Source organism: Bombina bombina, chromosome 4 (assembly GCF_027579735.1).
Source record: "Bombina bombina isolate aBomBom1 chromosome 4, aBomBom1.pri, whole genome shotgun sequence".
In the NCBI taxonomy this organism is placed as follows: domain Eukaryota; kingdom Metazoa; phylum Chordata; class Amphibia; order Anura; family Bombinatoridae; genus Bombina; species Bombina bombina.
Window position 1 is genome coordinate 1,149,246,092 of NC_069502.1, and position 26,470 is coordinate 1,149,272,561.

The following is a 26,470-nucleotide window of genomic DNA, read 5'->3' on the forward strand; positions in this document are numbered from 1 at the left end:
CGCTGGTAGCGACTGGGTTATCCTTTGTTGAGGAACTTGGCGGTCGCAAGGAGCGACTAGGAAATTCTTAGGAGACAGTCGGTTTTGTGGTCGCTAGTAGCGACTAGGAGTTTCTTTGTAGCAAGGTTGGTGCCAAACGGCACAGCAGTTGGTGGAGTTAGTTGTCAGTTGGTGCCAGCATGCACATAGAAATTCAAATGGAAAGTCCTTTGAAGCATAAAATTGTTAACAGATAACAATAATGATGGATAAAATCAATAGCATAAAACACAGTGTCAGGTCAACGCGTTTCGCCCACAGGCTTTATCAAGACATGTTAGTCTGTGCTGCTATGAGAATATTTAAATGCCTTCAGTTAATCTGATTGGCTATCTCAGACAATTAATTAAAGGTGGAACGTGTGAATAGGGTGTTTGGATATTTAAGGTGGAATTCTTTATCCAGTTAATGAGAAACTACTTCTTATTTATGGTGTTGTAATATAACAGGAGTGATCCTATAGCAGGGATAAAGGGAATATATACGAAGTTGTTATATGATGCTAAGGTGTTATCTATAGACATATATCATAGATGTTACATAAAGACCCATATATGTGGATAGGGAAGGGTAAATCCTTTGAACGAATTATGCTGAATCAATGTAGGGTAGAGAAGAAGTAATAGACTATAGGAACGGGGAGATATCTAACTCTGAGTTAAGTCCTTTTGGATGAAGGGTGTCCATATCATAGATCAATTTTGCTTCTAGTTTTAGGAGTTGTTTTTCCAGATTACCCCCCCTCCAATTAAGTTTAGCTTTGGCTAGGCCCCAGAATCTGAAATGCTTCAGATTATTCTGATGGCTTTCTCTAAAGTGTGAGTATAAATGTGTGTCGAGATTCCCTCTGTCTATGCATGAAAGGTGTTCTCTGATCCTCTCACGGAGGGTCCTAGTAGTTTCTCCTATGTAATATTTTTTACAAGAACACTCAATGATGACAAAGGGGTCATCTACATCATTGAGTGTTCTTGTAAAAAATATTACATAGGAGAAACTACTAGGACCCTCCGTGAGAGGATCAGAGAACACCTTTCATGGATAGACAGAGGGAATCTCGACACACATTTATACTCACACTTTAGAGAAAGCCATCAGAATAATCTGAAGCATTTCAGATTCTGGGGCCTAGCCAAAGCTAAACTTAATTGGAGGGGGGGGTAATCTGGAAAAACAACTCCTAAAACTAGAAGCAAAATTGATCTATGATATGGACACCCTTCATCCAAAAGGACTTAACTCAGAGTTAGATATCTCCCCGTTCCTATAGTCTATTACTTCTTCTCTACCCTACATTGATTCAGCATAATTCGTTCAAAGGATTTACCCTTCCCTATCCACATATATGGGTCTTTATGTAACATCTATGATATATGTCTATAGATAACACCTTAGCATCATATAACAACTTCGTATATATTCCCTTTATCCCTGCTATAGGATCACTCCTGTTATATTACAACACCATAAATAAGAAGTAGTTTCTCATTAACTGGATAAAGAATTCCACCTTAAATATCCAAACACCCTATTCACACGTTCCACCTTTAATTAATTGTCTGAGATAGCCAATCAGATTAACTGAAGGCATTTAAATATTCTCATAGCAGCACAGACTAACATGTCTTGATAAAGCCTGTGGGCGAAACGCGTTGACCTGACACTGTGTTTTATGCTATTGATTTTATCCATCATTATTGTTATCTGTTAACAATTTTATGCTTCAAAGGACTTTCCATTTGAATTTCTATGTGCATGCTGGCACCAACTGACAACTAACTCCACCAACTGCTGTGCCGTTTGGCACCAACCTTGCTACAAAGAAACTCCTAGTCGCTACTAGCGACCACAAAACCGACTGTCTCCTAAGAATTTCCTAGTCGCTCCTTGCGACCGCCAAGTTCCTCAACAAAGGATAACCCAGTCGCTACCAGCGACCGCAAAGACCATCTTACTTATCCTAAAAGATCCGTGAGTCGTTACTAACGACCACCTCATCCTAAACCAAAGAATTCCTTAGTCGCTACTTGCGACCGCCAAGTTCTTCAACAAAGGATAAACCAGTCGCTACTGGTGACCGCAAAGACCAACCTACACTTCTTAAAAGATCCTCAAGTCGTTACTAACGACCACCTTATCTTCAACTGGAAGGATCTCCTAGTCGCTGTTTGCGACCACCAAGTCCTTCAACAAAGGATCAACTAGTCGCTACTAGCGACCGCAAAGACCCATTTCTAAATTTCAAGATCCTGCTAGTCTTTCCTCACGACAACAAAGCTATCATCTTTCGTGAACGCAAAGATTATCTTTAGATCCCCCAGGATTTCCTTACAGATTTAGGAATAGGGGTTGCCACGGCAACATCACCTACCATTTTAAAACGTGACGTCACGTCACCTTTACACAAAAAGGCGCCCTTTTTCTCTCATCCAGTAACGCCAACCACCATATACAGGCAATTTAAGCCTACAACTGGACAGTTACTTTCTTGTCACTTGGCAAGTCAATATCTTGGGATGTCAGTACATTTTTCGCTAAAGCGCAAGTACTTTTTCTTATTGTTCTTTTATGCTTATTTTATGTATCTATACATTTATTAAGGGAGACGTCCCTTTTGTTTTACATTGTATCATTTTGTATCATTTTAGACATCTTGACACCTCTGTTTTATTAGTATAATAAATTGCCTTTGGACATTTTCCATTTGAACGATATTTACGCCTCTGTCTCTGTTCTGGTACATATATATATATTCCTTTCTATATATTATTACATATAAATACTTTGATGAATATATTTTTTCGTTGATTACATACTGGACACTGGTCCCTTTATTTAAATACACATCTCTTAGATATACCCGTGCTTTGAGCGCTTAACTTCACTTTTTCACATATTACTGAGTAGAACAGACTGGCAGTAGCATAGACAGTGAAAAGAACTGCTGAGTCAGATAGGAATCTGGGAATTAAATATATCAATGGCTACAGTGAGGCCAGTAATGAGACGGGCAAGTAAAGTTGGTAAGTTTTAAGAACTAAAGGGTTAATCTCAACCTGGTGATTGTTTCTGAACTTCTACCTGTACTGTCAGTGTGTTTTCTAAATGATGCTATTAATACCCCTGTAAATTCATAATGGAAAAATTACGATTTTGGGGTTTAGCGCTTACATCACAGATTGACAGGCGTGTATGGTGACTGATTTATTTTAATAGTGTGCAGTGATGCTAATTACTGATGTGTTTAATTAACCTGTTGTGCTCAAACCCATAGCGATATGCGCGTATGTCTTTTTAAAGGGTATGAACAGGGGCAGTATTGTCCAGGGGTTTAGTCATTTTAGCTGTGGAATTCCATACATGATAAATGGCCAGTAAATGTGTCATTAAGTATCAAGAATCTGAAGAAGAAAAAAAACCAGGACTGGCACATATAGGGCCATTTTCCAGTGGAACGATAGTTTAAAAAGTGTAGCCGATAAACAATAAAATGGCTTGTGATTCTCTCAACATTGAAACTGCATCACCTGCTATCAAACAATAGATTTTATCTTAACACCAATAAATATTTTTTTTGTGTGTGCCATATAGACAGAATAAAAAATATGCAAAAATAAAGTCCTGGTCCAGAATGGATACTAAAACCTCCTTGGTAAAAAAAAAATACTGTGTTAAGAAAATCACTATAATTAAAATAAATTCTCCTCTCTTTTGAGTTGGAGATGCTGTAAATATATAAGTAATAGCCATATGATTTTGTAACAGAAGACTAAATGAAACAGATAGTAGCATCATATAAGAAAGCTAAATGCATAAAAGGTATAACATTTGCTAAATAACAGTTTAATGTTCACTCCAATTCCTTACTAAATTACAGTATAAAAATAAATGTATGCATTTCATATTCCATTTCCAGTAATCATTTTTCAAGCAAGCACACTGCTGTTGATGCTGTGAGTCTAGACATAATTTAACTCAGGTTGTAATAGAATCTATCTTAAAAGAACCTATCATATTTTCAAAATGCTGTAATAAAAACATGCTTTTATACACATGCACACACTCACACAAACCCACAAGCACACACACACAAACCCACAAGCACACACAAACACACTCACAAGCACACACACACACACAAACCAACAAGCACACACACACACACACACACACAAACCCACAAGCACACACACACACAAACCCACAAGCACACACACAAACGTGTGCAGACACACAAACATGCACACACAAACACACTCACAAACTCACAAGCACACACACACACACACACAAACCAACAAGCACACACACACACACAAACCCACAAGCACACACACACACACACAAACCCACAAGCACACACACACTCACAAACCCACAAGCACACACACAAACGTGTGCAGACACACAAACATGCACACACACAAACCCAAAAGCACACACTCACAAACCCACAAGCACACACACACACTCACAAACCCACAAGCACAAACACGCACACAAACACACAAGTGTGTGTGTGTGTGTATGTATATATATATATATATATATATATATATAGATATATAGATATATATATATATGTTTCTAGGGGTAGGGGGCACACAGATATTATAATAGGGTTATTGTGTTATGTGCTGGCAATCCTAAATGTATATAAACAAATTAGTTAGAAAAGAGCTCTACAAAATCTAAAGAGCTAAAGCGGATACCTGGCCGCATCAAAAACACCCTCGCAGTATAATTGGAAATTACATCCTAAACAGGTTTGCTGAACATATACATTTTAATAAAAACATAGCCAGAAAGATACATGCTGAAAAAATGGCAATGAACAAAATTCAAGTTGCAGGTGTAGTGCACTACTGACGTCTGTTGGCTAGCATATGCAGGATTAAAATCGACTCATGAGAAAGTCCATCTCTAATACCGGGCACTTGAGTGTTAAAAACACGCTCCGGTTACAGATAAACAGAATACCGTCCTTGATATATCAATGCCATATATTTGATCCGGTACCGGATTTGAGACAATAATATGAGAGTCCAAGAAAGGTAATACACTGTTGAAAGCTTAATCCCATGTGCAAATGATACACCAAACTTCAAGATTGCAGGGTGCAAGACTTATTACTGCATGGCTTACCTCCGCTTTCTTCACACACTCTACGGTATTACCTGACAGGATCTCATCCGTGGTGTGACTTACAGCGATGTATTCTGCCTGTGCAGCTCTTCACTTGCTCTGATATTCGAACCTGATATTGCCAGATTCACAGCATATCCACCATGCCGGCGTCCTCCACACTGTGTCTTGCTCAAAACATTACGCGTTTCGCCCCTCCCCCTTTCCGGGCTGAACTCAGGGCTTCATCAGATGTGTCTAATTAGACACCACAGCAGACTTTTAAACACTGGTGCAGATACAAAGTTACATCCCCTTCATGGATTTTAAAGGGGAATGTATAGTGCATGTAAATTTTAAATGGCTACAATTAAATGACTGCATGGACGTAGCTTTAAAATTAGATTTTTTGGGGTAACTCGTGCCAATATTAGCCTCCTCCTGTTCTTCTAATAAGGATACTAAATTTGTAACTGCTTCAGCATCCTCACTCTCATCAGGACTACTGCTCTGGGATCTGTTTCCCGACAATTTTTTAAGTAAGATTTTCCTTGCAAAAAGGTTTAAATCTTTCACAAATTCGAATTTATCTAAACCATTAGAGGGACAGAATGATAGTCCTTTCTTTAAAAGGTCAATATAACACCCTCTCTCCCCTCGGCTTGAATGAAAAAATAGAATTTTATTGTTTTTTGTAAATATTCCTTATTACATTATACACTGTTAAACAACACAAATATGTGCTTAAAAGTGAACATTTTAATATGTTTTCATAAGTGCCTCTCAGTGTATAAGTGAAATTAAAACGTTTAATGCTGTTTATCATTATGTATCATGTATTTTCCAAGAACGTGGAAATTGTAAATATGCTATATTGTTTAGTTTAGTTGCACGTAAAATGTATGCAGTCATTTAATTGTAGCCATTTAAAATTTACATGCACTATACATTCCCCTTTAAAATCCATGAAGGGGATGTAACTTTGTATCTGCACCAGTGTTTAAAAGTCTGCTGTGGTGTCTAATTAGACACATCTGATGAAGCCCTGAGTTCAGCCCGGAAAGGGGGAGGGGCGAAACGCGTAATGTTTTGAGCAAAACACAGTGTGGAGGACGCCGGCATGGTGGATATGCTGTGAATCTGGCAATATCAGGTTCGAATATCAGAGCAAGTGAAGAGCTGCACAGGCAGAATACATCGCTGTAAGTCACACCACGGATGAGATCCTGTCAGGTAATACCGTAGAGTGTGTGAAGAAAGCGGAGGTAAGCCATGCAGTAATAAGTCTTGCACCCTGCAATCTTGAAGTTTGGTGTATCATTTGCACATGGGATTAAGCTTTCAACAGTGTATTACCTTTCTTGGACTCTCATATTATTGTCTCAAATCCGGTACCGGATCAAATATATGGCATTGAGATATCAAGGACGGTATTCTGTTTATCTGTAACCGGAGAGTGTTTTTAACACTCAAGTGCCCGGTATTAGAGATGGACTTTCTCATGAGTCGATTTTAATCCTGCATATGCTAGCCAACAGACGTCAGTAGTGCACTACACCTGCAACTTGAATTTTGTTCATTGCCATTTTTTCAGCATGTATCTTTCTGGCTATGCTTTTATTAAAATGTATATGTTCAGCAAACCTGTTTAGGATGTCATTTCCAATTATACTGCGAGGGTGTTTTTGGTGCGGCCAGGTATCCGCTTTAGCTCTTTAGATTTTGTAGAGCTCTTTTCTAACTAATTTGGTTATATATATATATATATATATATATATATATATATATATATATATACTGTATATAGATACACAGTGCTTTTTTTGTAAGAAAAAATGTGTCAATACTCAAAAAAAAAAAAAAAGTGCCGTTACTCACTGATTATTGATTTATATATGTGCTCAGTAACTTTGAGAAAAACAAAGGTGCAAAGATATTTACAATGCTTGATATATTTTGCAGCCCCCTCTTGAGAAAAAAATAATTTATGCACGAACTTACCTGATAAATTAATTTCTTTCATATTGGCAAGAGTCCATAAGCTAGTGACATATGGGATATACAATCCTACCAGGAGTGGCAAAGTTTACCAAACCTCAAAATGCCTATAAATACACCCCTCACCACACCCACAATTCAGTTTAACGAATAGCCAAGTAGTGAGGTGATAAAGAAAAAAGCATCAACCAAGGAATTTGAAAATAATTGTGCTGTATACAAAAAATCATAACCATCATAAAAAAGGAATGGGCCTCATGGACTCTTGCCAATATGAAAGAAATGAATTTATCAGGTAAGTTCTTACATACATTATGTTTTCTTTCATGCAATTGGCAAGAGTCCATGAGCTAGTGACGTATAGGATAGCAATACCCAAGAAGTGGAACTCCACGCAAGAGTCACTAGAGAGGGAGGGATAAAATAAAAACAGCCATTTCGCTGAAAAAAATTAATCCACAACCCAAATATAAGTTTAGTCTCATAAAAAAAAGGAAAAACTTAAATCATAAGCAGAAGAATCAAACTGAAACCGCTGCCTGAAGAACGTTTCTACCAAAAACTGCTTCCGAAGAAGCAAATACATCAAAATGGTAGAATTTAGTAAATGTATGCAAAGAAGACCAAGTTGCTGCTTTGCAAATCTGATCAACTGAAGCTTCATTCTTAAAAGCCCAAGAAGTAGAAACTGACCAAGTAGAATGAGCTGTAATTCTCTGAGGCGGGGCTTTACCCTACTCCAAATAAGCTTAATGAATCAAAAGCTTTAACCACGATGCCAAAGAAATGGCAAAAGCCTTCTGACCTTTCCTGGCACCAGAAAAGATAACAAATAGACTAGGGCCTCTAGTTATCAAGCTCCGTAATTTGCTTGCATTCCCCGGCCCAATACGCCCGCCTAAGCTTGCCTCACATCGCCACTCCAGACCTGAATATGCTTACAAAAGTTATTAAAAAAGCTGTCCAAAAGCCGTGCACCAAGTACGGGGCGATGAGCAGCGGACTGTGATAGTTATCGCACATCGATCTCGCTGCTCTTCGGCTTTTCTACAGCTTTATTAATACCCCTGTCACTAAGCACTCACACTATATTATACTGTTCTACCCCCTATACCGGTGCCCCCGGAGCCCCCCGCAACTAAATAAAGTTATTAACCCCTAAACCGCTGCACCTAGACCCCGCCGCAACTATAATAAATATATCAACCCCTAAACCCACGCTCCTAGACCCCGCCGCAACTAAAATAAATGTATTAACCCCTAAACCGCCACTCCCGGACCCCGCCGCCACCTACATTATACCTATTAACCCCTATCCTGCCCCCCTATACCGCCGCCACCCATAATAAATTTATTAACCCCTATCCTGCAGATCCCGGACCTCGCCGCAACTAAATAAATTGTTTAACCCCTAAACCGCCGCTCCCGGACCCCGCCGCCACCTATATTAAACTTATTAACCCCTAATCTGCCCCCCTACACCATCGGCACCTATATTAAATTAATTAATCCCTAAACCTAAGTCTAACCCTAACCCTAACACCCCCCCTAACTTAAATATTAATTAAATACATCTAAATAAATATTATTCTTATTAACTTAATTAATCCTATTTAAAACTAAATACTTACCTTTAAAATAAACCCTAATATAGCTACAATCTAACTAATAATTATATTGTAGCTATTTGTAGCTATTTTAGGATTTATTTTTATTTTATTTCAATTTATTTTAACTAGGTACAAAAGTTATTAAATAGTTATTAACTATTTAATAGCTACCTAGTTAAAATGACAAATTTACCTGTAAAATAAAAACTAACCTAAGTTACAATTAAACCTAACACTACGCTATCATTAACTAAATTATTCCTATTTAAAACTAAATACTTGCCTGTAAAATAAACCCTAATATAGCAACAATGTAATTAATAATTACATTGCAGCTATTTTAGGATTTATATTTATTTTACAGGTAACTTTGTATTTATTTTAGCTAGGTACAATAGTTATTAAATAGTTATTAACTATTTAATAACTACCTAGCTAAAAGAAATACAAAATTACCTGTAAAATAAATCCTAACCTAAGTTACAATTAAACCTAACACTACACTATTATTAAATAAATTAAATTAATTAACTACAAATACCTACAATTAAATACAATTAAATAAACTAACTAAAGTACAAAAAATAAAAAAAATAAGTTACAAAAAATAAAAAAAACTAAGTTACAAAAATAAAAAAATATTACAAGATTTTGAAGCTAATTACACCTAATCTAAGCCCCCTAATAAAATAACAAAGCCCCCCCAAAATAAAAAAATGCCCTACCCTATTCTAAATTACAAAATTTAACAGCTCTATTACCAGCTGGGCAGGCCCCAAAGTAATCAGCTCTTTTGCCTGTAAAAAAAAATACAACTTCCCCCAACATTAAAACCCACCACCCGCATACCCCTACTCTAACCCACCCAAACCCCCCTTAAAAAAACCTAACACTAACCCCCTGAAGATCTCCCTACCTTCAGTCGTCTTCAGCCAGCCGACCACCGATGGAACAGAAGAGGACATCTGGAGAGGCCGAAGTCATCATCCAAGGGGCGCTGAAGAGGTCTTCCATCCGATAGAAGTCTTCATCCATGCGGCATCTTCAATCTTCATCCATCCGGAGCAGAGAGGAGCCTTCTTCAAACTAGCCGACGCGGAGCCATCCTCTTCCAACGACGCCTACCTGACGAATGGATATTCCTTTAAGTGACGTCATCCAAGATGGAGTCCCTCGAATTCCGATTGGCTGATAGGATTCTATCAGTCAATCGGAATTAAGGTAGGAAAAATCTGATTGGCTGATGCAATCAGCCAATCAGATTCAAGTTCAATCCGATTGGCTGATCCAATCAGCCAATCAGATTGAGCTCGAAATTCTATTGGCTGTTCCGATCAGCCAATAGAATGCAAACTCAATCTGATTGGCTGATTGTATCAGCCAATCAGATTTCCTACCTTAACTCCGATTGGCTGATCGAATCCTATCAGCCAATTGGAATTCGAGGGATGCCATCTTGGATGACATCACTTAAAGGAATATCCATTCATCGGGTAGGCGACGTTGGAAGAGGATGGCTCCGCATCGGCTCGTTTGAAGAAGGCTCCGCTCCGGATGGATGAAGATTGAAGACGCCGCATAGATGAAGACTTCTATCGGATGGAAGACCTCTTCAGCGGCCCTTGGATGATGACTTCGGCCGCTGCGGATGTCCTCTTCTGTTCCATCGGTGGTCGGCTGGCTGAAGACGACTCAAGGTAGGGAGATCTTCAGGGGGTTAGTTTTAGGTTTTTTAAGGGGGGTTTGGGTTAGAGTAGGGGTATGTGGGTGGTGGGTTTTAATGTTGGGGGGGTTGTATTTTTTTTTACATGCAAACGAGCTGATTACTTTGGGGCATGCCCCGCAAAAGGCCCTTTTAAGGGCTGGTAATAGAGCTGTTAACTTTTGTAATTTAGAATAGGGTAGGGCATTTTTTTATTTTGGGGGGCTTTGTTATTTTATTAGGGGGCTTAGATTAGGTGTAATTAGCTTAAAAATCTTGTAATATTTTTTTATTTTTGTAACTTAGTTTTTTTTATTTTTTGTAACTTAGTTTTTTTATTTTTTGTACTTTAGTTACTTTATTTAATTGTATTTAATTGTAGGTATTTGTAGTTAATTAATTTAATTTATTTAATAATAGTGTAGTGTTAGGTTTAATTGTAACTTAGGTTAGGATTTATTTTACAGGTAATTTTGTATTTCTTTTAGCTAGGTAGTTATTAAATAGTTAATAACTATTTAACAACTATTGTACCTAGTTAAAATAAATACAAAGTTACCTGTAAAATAAGTATAAATCCTAAAATAGCTACAATGTAATTATTAATTACATTGTAGCTATTTTAGTATTTATTTTACAGGTAAGTATTTAATTTTAAATAGGAATAATTTAGTTAATGATAGTGTAGTGTTAGGTGTAATTGTAACTTAGGTTAGGATTTATTTTACAGGTAAATTTGTCTTTATTTTAACTAGGTAGCTATTAAATAGTTAATAAATATTTAATATCTTTTGTACCTAGTTAAAATAAATTGAAATTTGCCTGTAAAATAAAAATAAATCATAAAATAGCTACAATCTAACTAATAATTATATTGTAGCTATATTAGGGTTTGTTTTAAAGGTAAGTATTTAGTTTTAAATAGGATTAATTTAGTTAATAAGAATCATATTTATTTAGATGTATTTAATTAATATTTAAGTTAGGGGGTGTTAGGTTTAGGGTTAGACTTAGGTTTAGGGGTTAATTATTTTATTATAGTGGCGGCGGTGTGGGGGGCAGAATAGGGGTTAATAAATTTATTATAAGTGGCGGCGGTGTAGGGGAGGCAGGATAGGGGTTAATAAATTTATTATAGGTGGCGGCGGTGTAGGGAGGGCAGGATAGGGGTTAATAGGTATTATGTAGGTGGCGGCGGGGTCCTGGAGCGGCGGTTTAGGGGTTAACATATTTATTATAGTTGCGGCGGGGTCCGGGAGAGGCGATTTAAGGGTTAACATATTTATTATAGTTGCGGCGGGGTCCGGGAGCGGCGGTTTAGGGGTTAACATATTTATTATAAATGCAGCGGGGTCCGGGAGAGGCGGTTTAGGGGTTAACATATTTATTATAGTTGCGGCGGGGTCCGGGAGCGGCGGTTTAGGGGTTAACATATTTATTATAGTTGCGGCGGGGTCCGGGAGCGGCGGTTTAGGGGTTAACATATTTATTATAGTTGCGGCGGGGTCCAGGAGCGGTGGTTTAGGGGGTAATAACTTTATTTAGGTGGCGGCGGTGTAGGGGGGGCAGATTAGGGGTGTTTAGACTCGGGGTACATGTTAGGGTGTTAGGTGTACACACTTCCCATAGGAATCAATGGGATGTCGGGCAGCAGCGAACATGAGCTTTCGCTATGGTCAGACTCCCATTGATTCCTATGGGATCTGCCACCTCCAGGGCGGCGGATTGAAAACCAGGTACGCTGGGCCGGAAAAGTGCCGAGCGTACCTGCTAGTTTTTTGATAACTCCCAAAAGTAGTCAGATTGTGCCGAACTTGCGTTCGGAACATCTGGAGTGACGTAAGAATCGATCTGTGTCGGACTGAGTCCGGCGGATCCTTGCTTACGTCACTATATTCTACTTTTGCCGGTCTGTAGTGCTTGATAACTACAGCAAATCAGCCTAGCCACAACTACGCTGCGGAATTCCAGCGTCTTTGAGGTTGACGGCTTGATAACTAGAGGCCTAGAAGTCTTCCTGAAAAGAAGGGACAACAATTTCTCTATTAATGTTGTTAGAATTCACAAACTTAGGAAAGAATTTAAATGAAGTCCGCAAAACTGCCTTATCCTGATGAAAAATCAGAAAAGGAGATTCACAAGCAGATAATTCAGAAACTCTTCTAGCAGAAGAGATGGCCAAAAGGAAAAACACTTTCCAAGAAAGTAGTTTAATGTCCAAAGAATGCATAGGCTCAAATGGAGGAGCCTGTAAAGCCTTCAAAACCAAATTAAGACTCCAAGGAGGAGAGATTGATTTAATGACAGGCTTGATACGAACCAAAGCCTGTACAAAACAGTGAATAACAGGAAGTTTAGCAATTTTTCTGTGGAATAAAAGAGAAAGAGCAGAGATTTGTGCTTTCAAGGAACTTGCAGACAACCTTTATCCAAACCATCCTGAAGAAACTGTAAAATTCTAGGAATTCGAAAAGAATGCCAAGCGAATTTATGAGAGGAACACCATGAAATGTAAGTCTTCCAAACTTGATAATAAATCTTTCTAGAAACAGATTTACGAGCCTGTAACATAGTATTAATCACTGAATCAGAGAAACCTCTATGACTAAGCACTAGGCGGACAATTTCCATAACTTTAAATTTAATGATTTTAGATCCTGATGGAAAAACGGACCTTGAGACAGAAGTTCTGGTCTTAATGGAAGTGGCCAAGGTTGGTAACTGGACATTCAAATAAGATCTGCATACCAAAACCTGTGAGGCCATGCTGGAGCCACCAACAACACAAACGATTGTTTAGATGAGATGCCATCAGATCTATTTCTGGAAGACCCCACATCTGAACAATTTGAGGAAACACATCTGGGTGGAGAGACCACTCTCCCGGATGTAAAGTCTGACGACTGAGATAATCCGCTTCTCAATGTCTATGCCTGGAATATGAACCGCAGAAATTAGAAATTAGCTGGAATCCGCCCAAACAAGTTCATAGCTTGGGGACTTTGAGTCCCACCCTGATGATTGACATACAGTGGTGAAAAAAAGTATTTAGTCAGCCACCAATTGTGCAAGTTCTCCCACTTAAGAAGATGAGAGAGGCCTGTAATTTTCATCATAGGTATACCTCAACTATGAGAGACTTAATGTGGAAACAAATCCAGACAATCACATTGTCTGATTTGGAAATAATTTATTTGCAAATTATGGTGGAAAATAAGTATTTGGTCACCTACAAACAAGCAAGATTTCTGGCTCTCACAGACCTGTATCTTCTTCTTTAAGAGGCTCCTCTGTCCTCCACTCATTACCTGTATTAATGGCACCTGGTTGAACTTTTTATCACTATAAAAGACACCTGTCCACAACCTCAAACAGTCACACTCCAAACTCCACTATGGTGAAGACCAAAGAGCTGTCGAAGGACACCAGAAACAAAATTGTAGAACTGCACCAGGCTGGGAATACTGAATCTGCAATAGGAAAGCAGCTTGGTGTGAAGAAATCAACCGTGGGAGCAATAATTAGAAAATGGAAGACATACAAGACCACTGATAATCTCCCTCGATCTGGGGCTCTACGCAAGATCTCACCCGTGGGGTCAAAATGATCACAAGAACGGTGAGCAAACATCCCAGAACCACACGGGGGACCTAGTGAATGATCTGCAGAGAGCTGGGACCAACGTAACAAAGGCTACCATCAGTAACATACTATGCCGCCAGGGACTGCAGTGCCAGTGCCAGACGTGTCCCCCTGCTCAAGACAGTACATGTCCGGGCCCGTCTGAAGTATGCTAGAGAGCATTTGGATGATCCAGAAGCGGATTGGGAGAATGTTATATGGTCAGATGAAACCAAAGTAGAACTGTTTGGTAGAAATACAACTTGTCGTGTTTTGAGGAGAGAGAACACCATACCTACTGTGAAGCATGGGGGTGGCAACATCATGCTTTGGGGCTGTTTCTCTGCAAAGGGAACAGGACAACTGATCCATGTACATGAAAGAATGAATGGGGCCATGTATCGTGAGATTTTGAGTGCAAACCTCTTTCCATCAGCAAGGGCATTGAAGATGAAACGTGGCTGGGTCTTTCAGCATGACAATGATCCCAAACACACCACCCGGGCAACGAAAGATTGGCTTCGTAAGAAGCATTTCAAGGTCCTGGAGTGGCTTAGCCAGTCTCCAGATCTCAACCCCATAGAAAACCTTTGGAGGGAGTTGAAAGTCTGTGTTTCCCAGCGACAGAACCAAAACATCACTGCTCTAGAGGAGATCTGCATGCAGGAATGGGCCAACATACCAGCAACAGTGTGTGACAACCTTGTGAAGACTTACAGAAAACGTTTGACCTCTGTCATTGCCAACAAAGGAGATATAACAAAGTATTGAGATGAACTTTTGATATTGACCAAATACTTCTTTTCCACCATAATTTGCAAATAAATTATTTCCAAATCAGACAATGTGATTGTCTGGATTTGTTTCCACATTTTGTCTCTCATAGTTGAGGTATACCTATGATGAAAATTTCAGGCCTCTCTTATCTTCTTAAGTGGGAGAACTTGCACAATTGGTGGCTGACTAAATACTTTTTTTCCCCACTGTATACCACAGTTGTGATATTGTCTGTCTGAAAACAAATGAACGGTTCTCTCTTCAATAGAGCCCAAAACTGAAGAGCCCTGAGAATCGCACGGAGTTCCAAAATATTTATTGGTAATCTTGCCTCTTGAGATTTCCAAACCCCTTGTGCTGTCAGAGATTCCCAAACAGTTCCCCAACCTGAAAGACTTGCATCTGTTGTGATCACAGTCCAGGTTGGACGAATGAAAGAGGCCCCTAGAACAATACGATGGTGATCTAACCACCAAGTCAGAGAGAGTCGAACATTGGGATTTAGGATATTAATTGTGATATCCTTGTTTAATCCCTGCACCATTGGTTCAGCATGCAAAGCTGGAGAGGTCTCATATGAAAACGAGCAAAGGGGATTACCTCCGATGCTGCAGTCATGAGAACTAAAACTTCCATGCACATAGCTACTGAAGGGAATGACTGAGACTGAAGGTTCCGACAGGCTGTAACCAATTTCAAACGTCTCTTGTCCATTAGAGACAAAGTCATGGACACTGAATCTATCTGGAAACCTAAAAAGGTTACCCTTGTCTGAGGAATCAAAGAACTTTTTGGTAAATTGATCCTCCAACCATGTTTTTGAAGAAATAACACTAGTTGATTTGTGTTAGATTCTGCAGAACGTAAAGACTGAGCAAGTACCAAGATATCGTCCAAATAAGGAAACACAGCAATACCCCACTCTCTGATTACAGAGAGTAGGGCACCGAGAACCTTTGAAAAGATTCTTAGAGCTGTCGCTAGGCCAAAATGAAGAGCAATAAATTGGTAATGCTTGTCTAGAAAAGAGAATCTCAGGAACTGATAGTGATCTGGATGAATCGGAATATGAAGATATGCATCATGTAAGTCTATTGTGGACATATAATGCCCTTGCTGAACAAAAGGCAGAAAAGTCCTTATAGTCATCATTTTGAAAGTTGGTACTCTTACATATCAATTCAAAATATTTAGATCCAAAACTGCTCTGAATTAATTTTCCTTCTTTGGGACAATGAATAGATTTGAATAAAACCCCAGACCCTGTTCCTGAAATGGTACTGGCATGATTACCCCTGATAACTACAGGTCTAAAACACACTTTAGGAAAGCCTGAGCCTTTACTGGGTTTGAAGGGATGCGTGAGAGAAAAAATCTTCTCACAGGCGGTCTTACTCTGAATCCTATTCAGTACCCCTGAGAGACAATACTCTGAATCCATTGATTTTGTACCGAATTGGAAAAATCTTAATCTGCTCCCTACCAGCTGAGCTGGAATGAGGGCCACACCTTCATGCAGACTTGGGGGCTGGCTTTGATCTCTTAAATGGCTTGGATTGATTCCAATTCGAGGAAGGCTTCCAATTGGAAAAAGATTCCTTGGGGGAGGGATTAGGTTTCTATTCCTTATTTTGTCGAAAGGAACGAAAACGGTTAGAAGCTTTAGATATAACCTAAGGTCTTTTATCCTGAGGCAAAAAAAACTCCCTTCCCCCCAGTGACAGTTGAAATTATTGAATTCAACTGAGAATCAAATAACTTATTACCTTGGAAAGAAAGCGATAGCAATCTGGACTTAGAAGTCATGTCAGCATTTCAAGATTTAAGCCACAAAGCACTTCTAGCTAAAATAGCTAAAGACATAGATTTAACATCAATTTTGATATCATCAAAAATGGCATTACAAATAAAATTATTAGCATGTTGAATCAAGTTAACAATGCTAGACAAATCATGATCCAATACTTGTTGCGCTAAAATTTCCAACCAAAAAGTTGAAGCAGCTGCAACATCAGCCAAAGAAATTGCAGGCCTGAGAAGATGACCTGAATATAAATAGGCTTTCCTTAGATAAGATTCAAATTTCCTATCTAAAGAATCTTTAAAAGAAGTACTATCTTCTGTAGGAATAGTAGTACGTTTAGCAAGAGTAGAGATAGCCCCATCAACTTTGGGGATCTTTCCCAAAACTCTAAAGTAACTGCTGGCAAAGGATACAATTTTTTAAACCTTGAAAAAGGAATAAAAGAAGTACCAGGCCTATTCCATTCCTTAGAAATCATATCAGATATAGCATCAGAAACGGGAAAAACCTCTGGAATAACCACAGGAGGTTTATAAACAGAATTTAAATGTTTACTAGTTTTAGTATCAAGAGGACTAGTTTCCTCAATATCCAAAGTAATCAACACCTCTTTTAACAAGGAACAAATATACTCCATTTTAAATAGATAAGTAGATTTGTCAGTGTCAATATCTGAGGCAGGATCTTCTGAACCAGATAGATCCCCATCAAAGAAGGATAATTCAGCATGTTGCCGGTCATTTGAAATTTCATCAACTTTATGAGAAGTTTTAAAAAACCTTTTACGTTTATTAGAAGGCGGGATGGCAGACAAAGCCTTCTGAATAGAATCAGAAATAAATTCTTTTAAATTTACAGGTATATCTTGTGCATTAGATGTTGAGGGAACAGCAACAGGTAATGAACTACTAATGATGGATACATTCTCTGCATGTAAAAGTTTATCATGACAACTATTACAAACCAGAGCAGGAGATATAACCTCCACAAGTTTACAACAAATGCAATTAGCTTTGGTAGAACTGTTATCAGGTAGCAGGGTTCCAACAGTGATTTCTGAGACAGGATCAGATTGAGACATCTTGCAAATGTAAGAGAAAAAAACAACATATAAAGCAAAATGATCAATTTCCTTATATGGCAGTTTCAGGAATGGGAAAAATGCAAACAGCATAGCCCTCTGAGAAAAAAGGCAAGCAGCATATAGGAATGGGGTCTTAAATAATGAAAATATTTGGAGCTAAGTATGACATACAACAAACAGAAAAATATTTTTTGGCGCCAAAAACAGCCGTAAATGACACACTCACATCACAGATGACGCAACCTTGTGAAGGACTCGGCATTGACTAAGACGCCAGAAATGACGAATTTGCGTCAACGAACGTAACTTTGCGCCAAAATAATCTAATGCCAAGAATGACGCAATAAACTGTGGCATTTTGCGCCCACGCAAGCCTAATTCTGCCCGCAAATTTAAAAGACAGTCAATTTGAAAAAGAGACTATACCCCAGGTAAGAAATACATTTTTCCTAAAAAAAAAAGCATTTCCCAGATATGAAACTGACAGTCTGCAAAAGGAAATATACTGAAAACCTGACTCATGGCAAATATAAGTAAAATACATATATTTAGAACTTTATATTAATACATAAAGTGCCAAACCATAGCTGAGAGTGTTTTAAGTAATGAAAACATACTTACCAAAAGAGACCCATCCACATATAGCAGATAGCCAAACCAGTACTGAAACGGTTATCAGTAGAGGTAATGGAATATGAGAGTATATCATCGATCTGAAAAAGGGAGGTAGGAGATGAATCTCTACGATCGATAATAGAGAACCTATGAAATAGATCTCCCATGAGGAAAACCATTGCATTCAATAGGTGATACTCCCTTCACATCCCTCTGACATTCACTGTACTCTGAGAGGAATCGGGCTTCAAAAATGCTGAGAAGCGCATATCAACGTAGAAATCTTAGCAAAAACTTACTTCACCACCTCCATAGGAGGCAAAGTTTGTAAAACTGAATTGTGGGTGTGGTGAGGGGTGTATTTATAGGCATTTTGAGGTTTGGGAAACTTTGCCCCTCCTGGTAGGATTGTATATCCCTTACTTCACTAGCTCATGGACTCTTGCCAATTACATGAAAGAAACTAGAGTATTAACATGATAATTACAAATATTACCTGTTATGAGATGGAAGATGGTGATACTCAGTACCGGTGAGTAACCCCACAAAAAAAGCCATATATATACACACACACACCACACACACACACAAACACAGGAACACAGCCCTTTATCCATACACAGTCACAAAACATATTTTAGGTTGCTGTAAAACATCTAGGTTAATTATCTTTCTAATTTGAAGACGTAGCAGCAATACCTGGCCCATATTGGTATTAGATGCTACAAAACTAAATAAAAATAAGCATACAAAACCCATGCTAAAGAAATATTTAAAAAAACATCATGACAGGAAAGAATATAATTTATTTAAATATGTCAAAATATGTTTTTGTATGAAAAAGGTTAAGCTATACCTGCACCCTATTGGTTGAATAGTGACACTCCTGCAAGCACGTAAACAAAAACTAAAATACATTATGATGAAAAGAAGAAAAAAAAAACAACTAATGTCTCTGTGGTAATATTATGCAAGTCGTCTGTAGAATGTAAAAAATAATAATAGCATATCCGGTGAAACATGAAACCATTTGTTAAGAAATAAATATTCAATTTTACCACCCTCAAAAAAGTGGTTGGCATAAGGTAGATACTTTCAAACTGTCTCTATCCTATGAAAGAGGTTAAAAAATAAAATGTATAATATTTTTTATGAATATATTAGAGAACATATTTTTTAGAAGAGTGGAGATAGATGCCTGTTAATCTATTCTAAGTAAATAGATAAATAAAATTAACATCTAATAAATATTCATGTCTTGCTATAATTGCTTAATATCTCATTCAGATCTGTGAAAATAATTTTGCTAGAGTATAGCAAAATATTCATTAGCAATACATATGGCAAGTCCATTGTGCATCAGAAACCTAGATATGTATATACAAATGCATTATATATATATATATATATATATATATATATATATATATATATATATATATATATATATATATATATATAACATCATTTATGTAAGAACTTACCTGATAAATTCATTTCTTTCATATTGGCAAGAGTCCATGAGCTAGTGACGTATGGGATATACAATCCTACCAGGAGGGGCAAAGTTTCCCAAACCTAAAAATGATTATAAATACACCCCTCACCACACCCACAATTCAGTTTAACAAATAGCTAAGTAGTGGAGTGTAAAAAGCATAAAAAAAGGAACTGGAAATATAATTGTGCTGTATACAAAAAATCATAACCACCATAAAAAAGGGTGGGTCTCATGGACTCTTGCCAATATGAAAGAAATTAATTTATCAGGTAAGTTCTTACATAAATTATGTTTTCTTTCATGTAATTGGCAAGAGTCCATGAGCTAGTGACGTATGGGATAGTAATACCCAAGATCTGGAACTCCACAGAAGAGTCACTAGAGAGGGAGGGATAAAAATAATAACAGCCATTTTCCGCTGAAAAAATTAATCCACAACCAAAAATATACGTTTTTTTCTCATAGTTGAAAAAAAAACTTAAACATAAGCAGAGGAATCAAACTGAAACAGCTGCCTGAAGAACTTTTCTACCAAAAACTGCTTCTGAAGAAGCAAATGCATCAAAACGGTAGAATGTAGTAAATGTATGCAAAGAAGACCACGTTGCTGCTTTGCAAATCTGATCAACTGAAGCTTTATTCTTAAAACCCCATGAAGTGGAAACTGATCTAGTAGAATGAACTGTGATTCTCTGAGGAGGGGCCTGACCCGACTCCAAATAAGGCGGATGAATTAAAAGCTTTAACCAAGAATAGCTTACTCCCAAAGGTGATCCATACGGACCAGGTCGGGTTCACGTTCGGTAGGGAGGGCCCAGACAACTCTCGGAAAATGTTGAACATACTTACAGAGTCGTCCCGGCTGAGGTTGCCCATGCTGGCCCTGTCACTAGACGCAGAGAAAGCGTTTGACAGGGTCAGATGGGAATACTTGTGGCACACGCTCGCCCAATTTGGCATACCTAACGTAGTGATCACGGCAATACAAGCCCTATATTCTTACCCCTCTGCAACGGTTAGAGGTCTGGGATTTGCCTCTCCGACCATTCATATTACTAATGGCACTAGGCAAGGATGCCCTCTGTCACCCTTAATTTTCTCCATGGCCATTGAACCTTTGGCTCAGGCTATTAGGCAATCACGCGCAATCAGAGGTGTCCAACTTGGCAGGGAGGCTGTGAAGATAGCATTGTACGCGGATGATGTGACACTATTCCTAACGAATCCAATAGGCTCCTTGCCGGCACTTTTTGATATTGTCGCCGAGTTTGGAGCTCACAGTTATTATAAGGTTAACGTTTCCAAAACGGAGGCTCTACCGGTATGTATTCCAACCTTTGAATTGGATGTATTGCAAACATCATACTCCTTCCGATGGTCACAAACCACTATTCGACACCTAGGGGTACAACTTGGTCCGGATCCGAAAATGGTGATCAATGTTAACTACACAGATCTCATTAGAGTGGTCACCGAGCTTACCTCTTCCTGGAGTCTTAAAGAGATTTCGTGGCTGGGTCGTATTGCATCTTTTAAGATGAAGATCTTGCCTAAAATCCTATATTACTTTCGTTGCATCCCACTAAATGTCCCCAATGCTTTAATAGACAAGCTCCAATCTCTTGGACAACGCTATATTTGGGGCAAATCTAAGCCTCGGATTGCGGCGAAAATACTTCAAAAAAAATATGAACATGGAGGGGTTGCAATGCCTAGTATACGTGGCTACTATGAAGCAACCAGGTTATCACATATCATGGCATGGGCGAACAAAGGAGAACCGCAGGGATGGAAAAATATAGAGGCACTAGCCCTCCCTTTGGGCTTAGAACTAGCGGACCTACCCTGGATCCCTAGCCACTGCCTGGATGATCTGGGACTAAAAAACGCCATTGTTAGAGATACTCTAAAAGTTTGGCATCACTTAGAAACCTACGCAACATTGCCCCGCATCCGTCCCCCATTCATTCCCTGTCAGCTTTGCTGACAGCTCTACCTGACACACATGTCCTACAATGGTGTGAGTGGGGCCTGCATTCGATTTCCCACCTATACCCCGCGGGTACTCTACTCACTCCACATACTATCGGATCCATTATCCCAGAACCCCCTCTTTGGGTTTCTTTTGAATACTCGAGACTTTACACTTTTATGACATCCTGGGGATTCACCAAGACCCTAAATAGACCCCTGACTAACTGGGAAAAACTGTGGCAGCTTCCTATCAAGACTCCTAGACTCATATCGTTTCACTATGACCTCCTACAGATGTCCACTAACAGAGACAAACCCTGGCAACTAAGGGCCTGGGAGGGAGACCTATCCAGACCAATTACAGATAAGGACCTACGCACAGCTATGACGTTAACTAAAAAGACGGTTCACTGTGCAAACACCTTGGAGGCCTACATGAAGCTATTTCTGAAATGGTACTACACCCCCTCGAGACTGTCACAAATGTTTCCTACAACGTCTCCTTTGTGCTGGAGAGAATGTATGCAAAGAGGCTCAGATATACATGTATGGTGGGACTGCCCAACACTTGCACCCATGTGGGGTCAGATAGCTAACCTATGCACCAACTTAGGGCTCTCTATCCCACTCACCCCTGCAATAGTTCTTCTGCACATCTTTCCAAGAAACGTTCCAGCCCATGTTTCCAAACTGATCATCTTTGTCCTAGCGGCCATGAAACTGGCAATAGCAAGGGCCTGGAAGCAGGCCATCCCTCCAGATATTTCAACTGTTACATCTATAATACAGATGTACGCCAAAATGGAACAAAGTTTCTATTTTAATATGGATAAAGAAGACCTATATTGGCAGATTTGGGAGCCTTGGTTTGCTTACCAGGGAAATCATAGTTAAACATATAGACATGAGATAATCCCCGACCACCCACTTTAACGCATTTAATTTCTCATACCTAGTTATAATGTGGTAGGCAAATGACGACTCCCGCCTTTCTGAATCTATTGTCAAAGTCTGACCACCCTCCTCCTCTCCCCTTTCCCGCTCCCCCCTCCCCTCTACCCCCCCCCCTCCTATAATATGCTCTGCCCTAACCCGGTCTCTCTCCCCCCCCCCCCTCCACCCTCTCAAGGAAAATCTCCCCCGCCTGGGAATCCGCATTAGGGTCACTAGTAGAAGTGTGTTGAAAGGCATTTCCGAACTGACTCTATGAAGTCTATAGAAAGTTGAGTTCATGTATGGGACTGGAATATTACCCTAGTCCCTATATTCAGGTTTGTTCATAATAACTGAAAATGAGGTTTATGTAAATGTCATTATATTTTAAATCTGATATGCTCATTCCAGATGTTTTAGTTCACCAATAATATATATACTTACGATGTGGCTACAACAAAAGTATTGTATGTATACATGTATAGTTCCTGGTCATTTGTGTTGTAATATTTGTTGTTATGCATATTCCTCAATAAAAAGATCTAAAAAGAAAAAAAAAAAAAAAAGCTTTAACCAAGATGCCAAGGAAATGGCAGAAGCTTTCTGACCCTTCCTAAAACCAGAAAAGACAACAAATAGACTAGAAGTCTTCCTGAAATCTTTAGTAGCTTCAACATAATATTTCAAAGCTCTTACAACATCCAAAGACTGTAAGGATCTCTCCAAAGAATTCTTAGGATTAGGACACAAAGAAGGAACAACAATTTCTCTATTAATGTTGTTAGAATTCACAACCTTAGGTAGAAATTTAAAGGAAGTCTGCAAAACTGCCTTATCCTGATGGAAATCAGAAAAGGAGATTCACAAGAAAGAGCAGATAATTCAGAAACTCTTCTAGCAGAAGAGATGGCCAAAAACATAATTTATGCTTACCTGATAAATTTATTTCTCTTGTAGTGTAGTCAGTCCACGGGTCATCCATTACTTATGGAATATATCTCTTCCTAACAGGAAGCTGCAAGAGGATCACCCAAAGCAGAGCTGCTATATAGCTCCTCCCCTCACATGTCATATTCAGTCATTCGACCAAAGCAGACGAGAAAGGAGAAACCATAGGGTGCAGTGGTGACTGGAGTTTAATTAAAATTAGATCTGCCTTAAAGACAGGGCGGGCCGTGGACTGACTACACTACAAGAGAAATAAATTTATCAGGTAAGCATAAATTATGTTTTCTCTTGTTAAGTGTAGTCAGTCCACGGGTCATCCAATACTTATGGAATACCAATACCAAAGCTAAAGTACACGGATGAAGGGAGGGACAAGGCAGGAACATTAAACAGAAGGAACCACTGCCTGAAGTACCTTTCTCCCAAAAATAGCCTCTGAAGAAGCAAAGTGTCAAATTTGTAAAATTTTGAAAAAGTGTGAAGTGAAGACCAAGTTGCAGCCTTGCAAATCTGTTCAACAGAGGCATCATTTTTAAAGGCCCAGGTGGAAGCCACAGCTCTAGTAGAATGAGCTGTAATCCTTTCAGGAGGCTGCTGTCCAGCAGTCTCATAGGCTAAACGTATTATGCTACAAAGCCAAAAAGAGAGAGAGGTAGCCGAAGCCTTTTGACCTCTTCTCTGTCCAGAGTAAACGACAAACAGGGAAGAAGTTTGACGAAAATCTTTAGTAGCCTGCAAATAGAACTTCAGGGCACGGACTACGTCCAGATTATGCAAAAGTCGTTCCTTCTTTGAAGAAGGGTTAGGACACAGTGATGGAACAACAATCTCTTGATTGATATTCCTGTTAGTAACTACCTTAGGTAAGAACCCAGGTTTAGTACGCAGAACTACCTTGTCTGAATGAAAAATCAGATAAGGAGAATCACAATGTAAGGCAGATAACTCAGAGACTCTTCAAGCCGAGGAAATAGCCATCAAAAACAGAACCTTGCAGGATAACAGCTTGATATCAATGGAATGAAGGGGTTCAAATGGAACGCCTTGAAGAACTAAGTTTAAGCTCCACGGCAGAGCAACAGTCTTAAACACAGGCTTAATCCTAGCTAAAGCCTGACAAAAAGCCTGAACGTCTGGAACTTCAGCCAGACGTTTGTGTAGAAGAATAGACAGAGCAGAAATCTGTCCCTTTAACGAACTAGCAGATAAGCCCTTTTCTAAACCCTCTTGTAGAAAGGACAATATCCTAGGAATCCTAACCTTACTCCATGAGTAACTCTTGGATTCGCACCAATATAAATATTTACGCCATATCTTATGGTAAATTTTTCTGGTAACAGGCTTCCTAGCCTGTATTAAGGTATCAATAACCGACTCCGAGAAGCCACGCTTTGATAGAATCAAGCGTTCAATCTCCATGCAGTCAGCCTCAGAGAAATTAGATTTGGATGGTTGAAAGGACCCTGAATTAGAAGGCAGAGACCACGGTGGACAGGACGACATGTCCACTAGGTCTGCATACCAGGTCCTGCGTGGCCACGCAGGCGCAATCAGAATCACCAAAGCTCTCTCCTGTTTGATCTTGGCAATCAAACGAGGAAGCATCCGGAATGGTGGAAACACATAAGCCATGTTGAAGACCCAAGGGGCTGTCAGAGCATCTATCAGCACCGCTCCCCGGGTCCCTGGACCTGGATCCGTAACAAGGAAGCTTGGCGTTCTGGCGAGACGCCATGAGATCCAGATCTGGTTTGCCCCAACGATGAATCAGTTGAGCAAAGACCTCCGGATGAAGTTCCCACTCCCCCGGATGAAAAGTCTGGCGACTTAGAAAATCCCGCCTCCCAGTTCTCCACGCCTGGGATGTAAATCGCTGACAGGTGGCAAGAGTGAGACTCTGCCCAGCGAATTATCTTTGAGACTTCCAACATCGCTAGGGAACTTCTGGTTCCCCCTTGATGGTTGATGTAAGCCACAGTCGTGATGTTGTCCGACTGAAACCTGATGAACCTCAGAGTTGCTAACTGAGGCCAAGCCAGAAGAGCATTGAATATTGCTGTTAATTCCCAGAATATTTATTGGGAGGAGTTTTCTCCTCCTTGAGTCCATAATCCCTGAGCCTTCAGGGAGTTCCAGACTGCGCCCCAGCTAGAAGGCTGGCGTCTGTTGTTACAATCGTCCAATCTGGCCTGCGACAGGTCATCCCCTTGGACTGATGTGGCCGAGAACGCCACCATAGAAGAGAATCTCTGGGTCTCTTGATCCAGATTTTAGTAGGGGGGGACAAATCTGAGTAATCCCCGTTCCACTGACTTAGCATGCACAATTGCAGCGGTCTGAGATGCAGGCGCGCAAATGGTACTATGTCCATTGCCGCTACCATTAAGCCGATTACTTCCATGCACTGAGCTACTGACGGGTGTGGAATGGAATGAAGGACACGGCAAGCATTTAGAAGTTTTGATAACCTGGCCTCTGTCAGGTAAAATTTTCATCTCTACAGAATCTATAAGAGTCCCTAGAAGGGAACCCTTGTAATTGGTAATAGAGAACTCTTTTCCAGCTTCACCTTCCCACCCATGCGGACCTCAGAAATGCCAGAACTATCTCTGTATGAGACTTGGCATTTGAAAACTTGACGCTTGTATCAGAATGTCGTCTAGGTACGGAGTCACCCCTATGCCTTGCGGTCTTAGTACCGCCAGAAGTGAGCCCAGAACTTTTTTAAAGATTCTTGGAA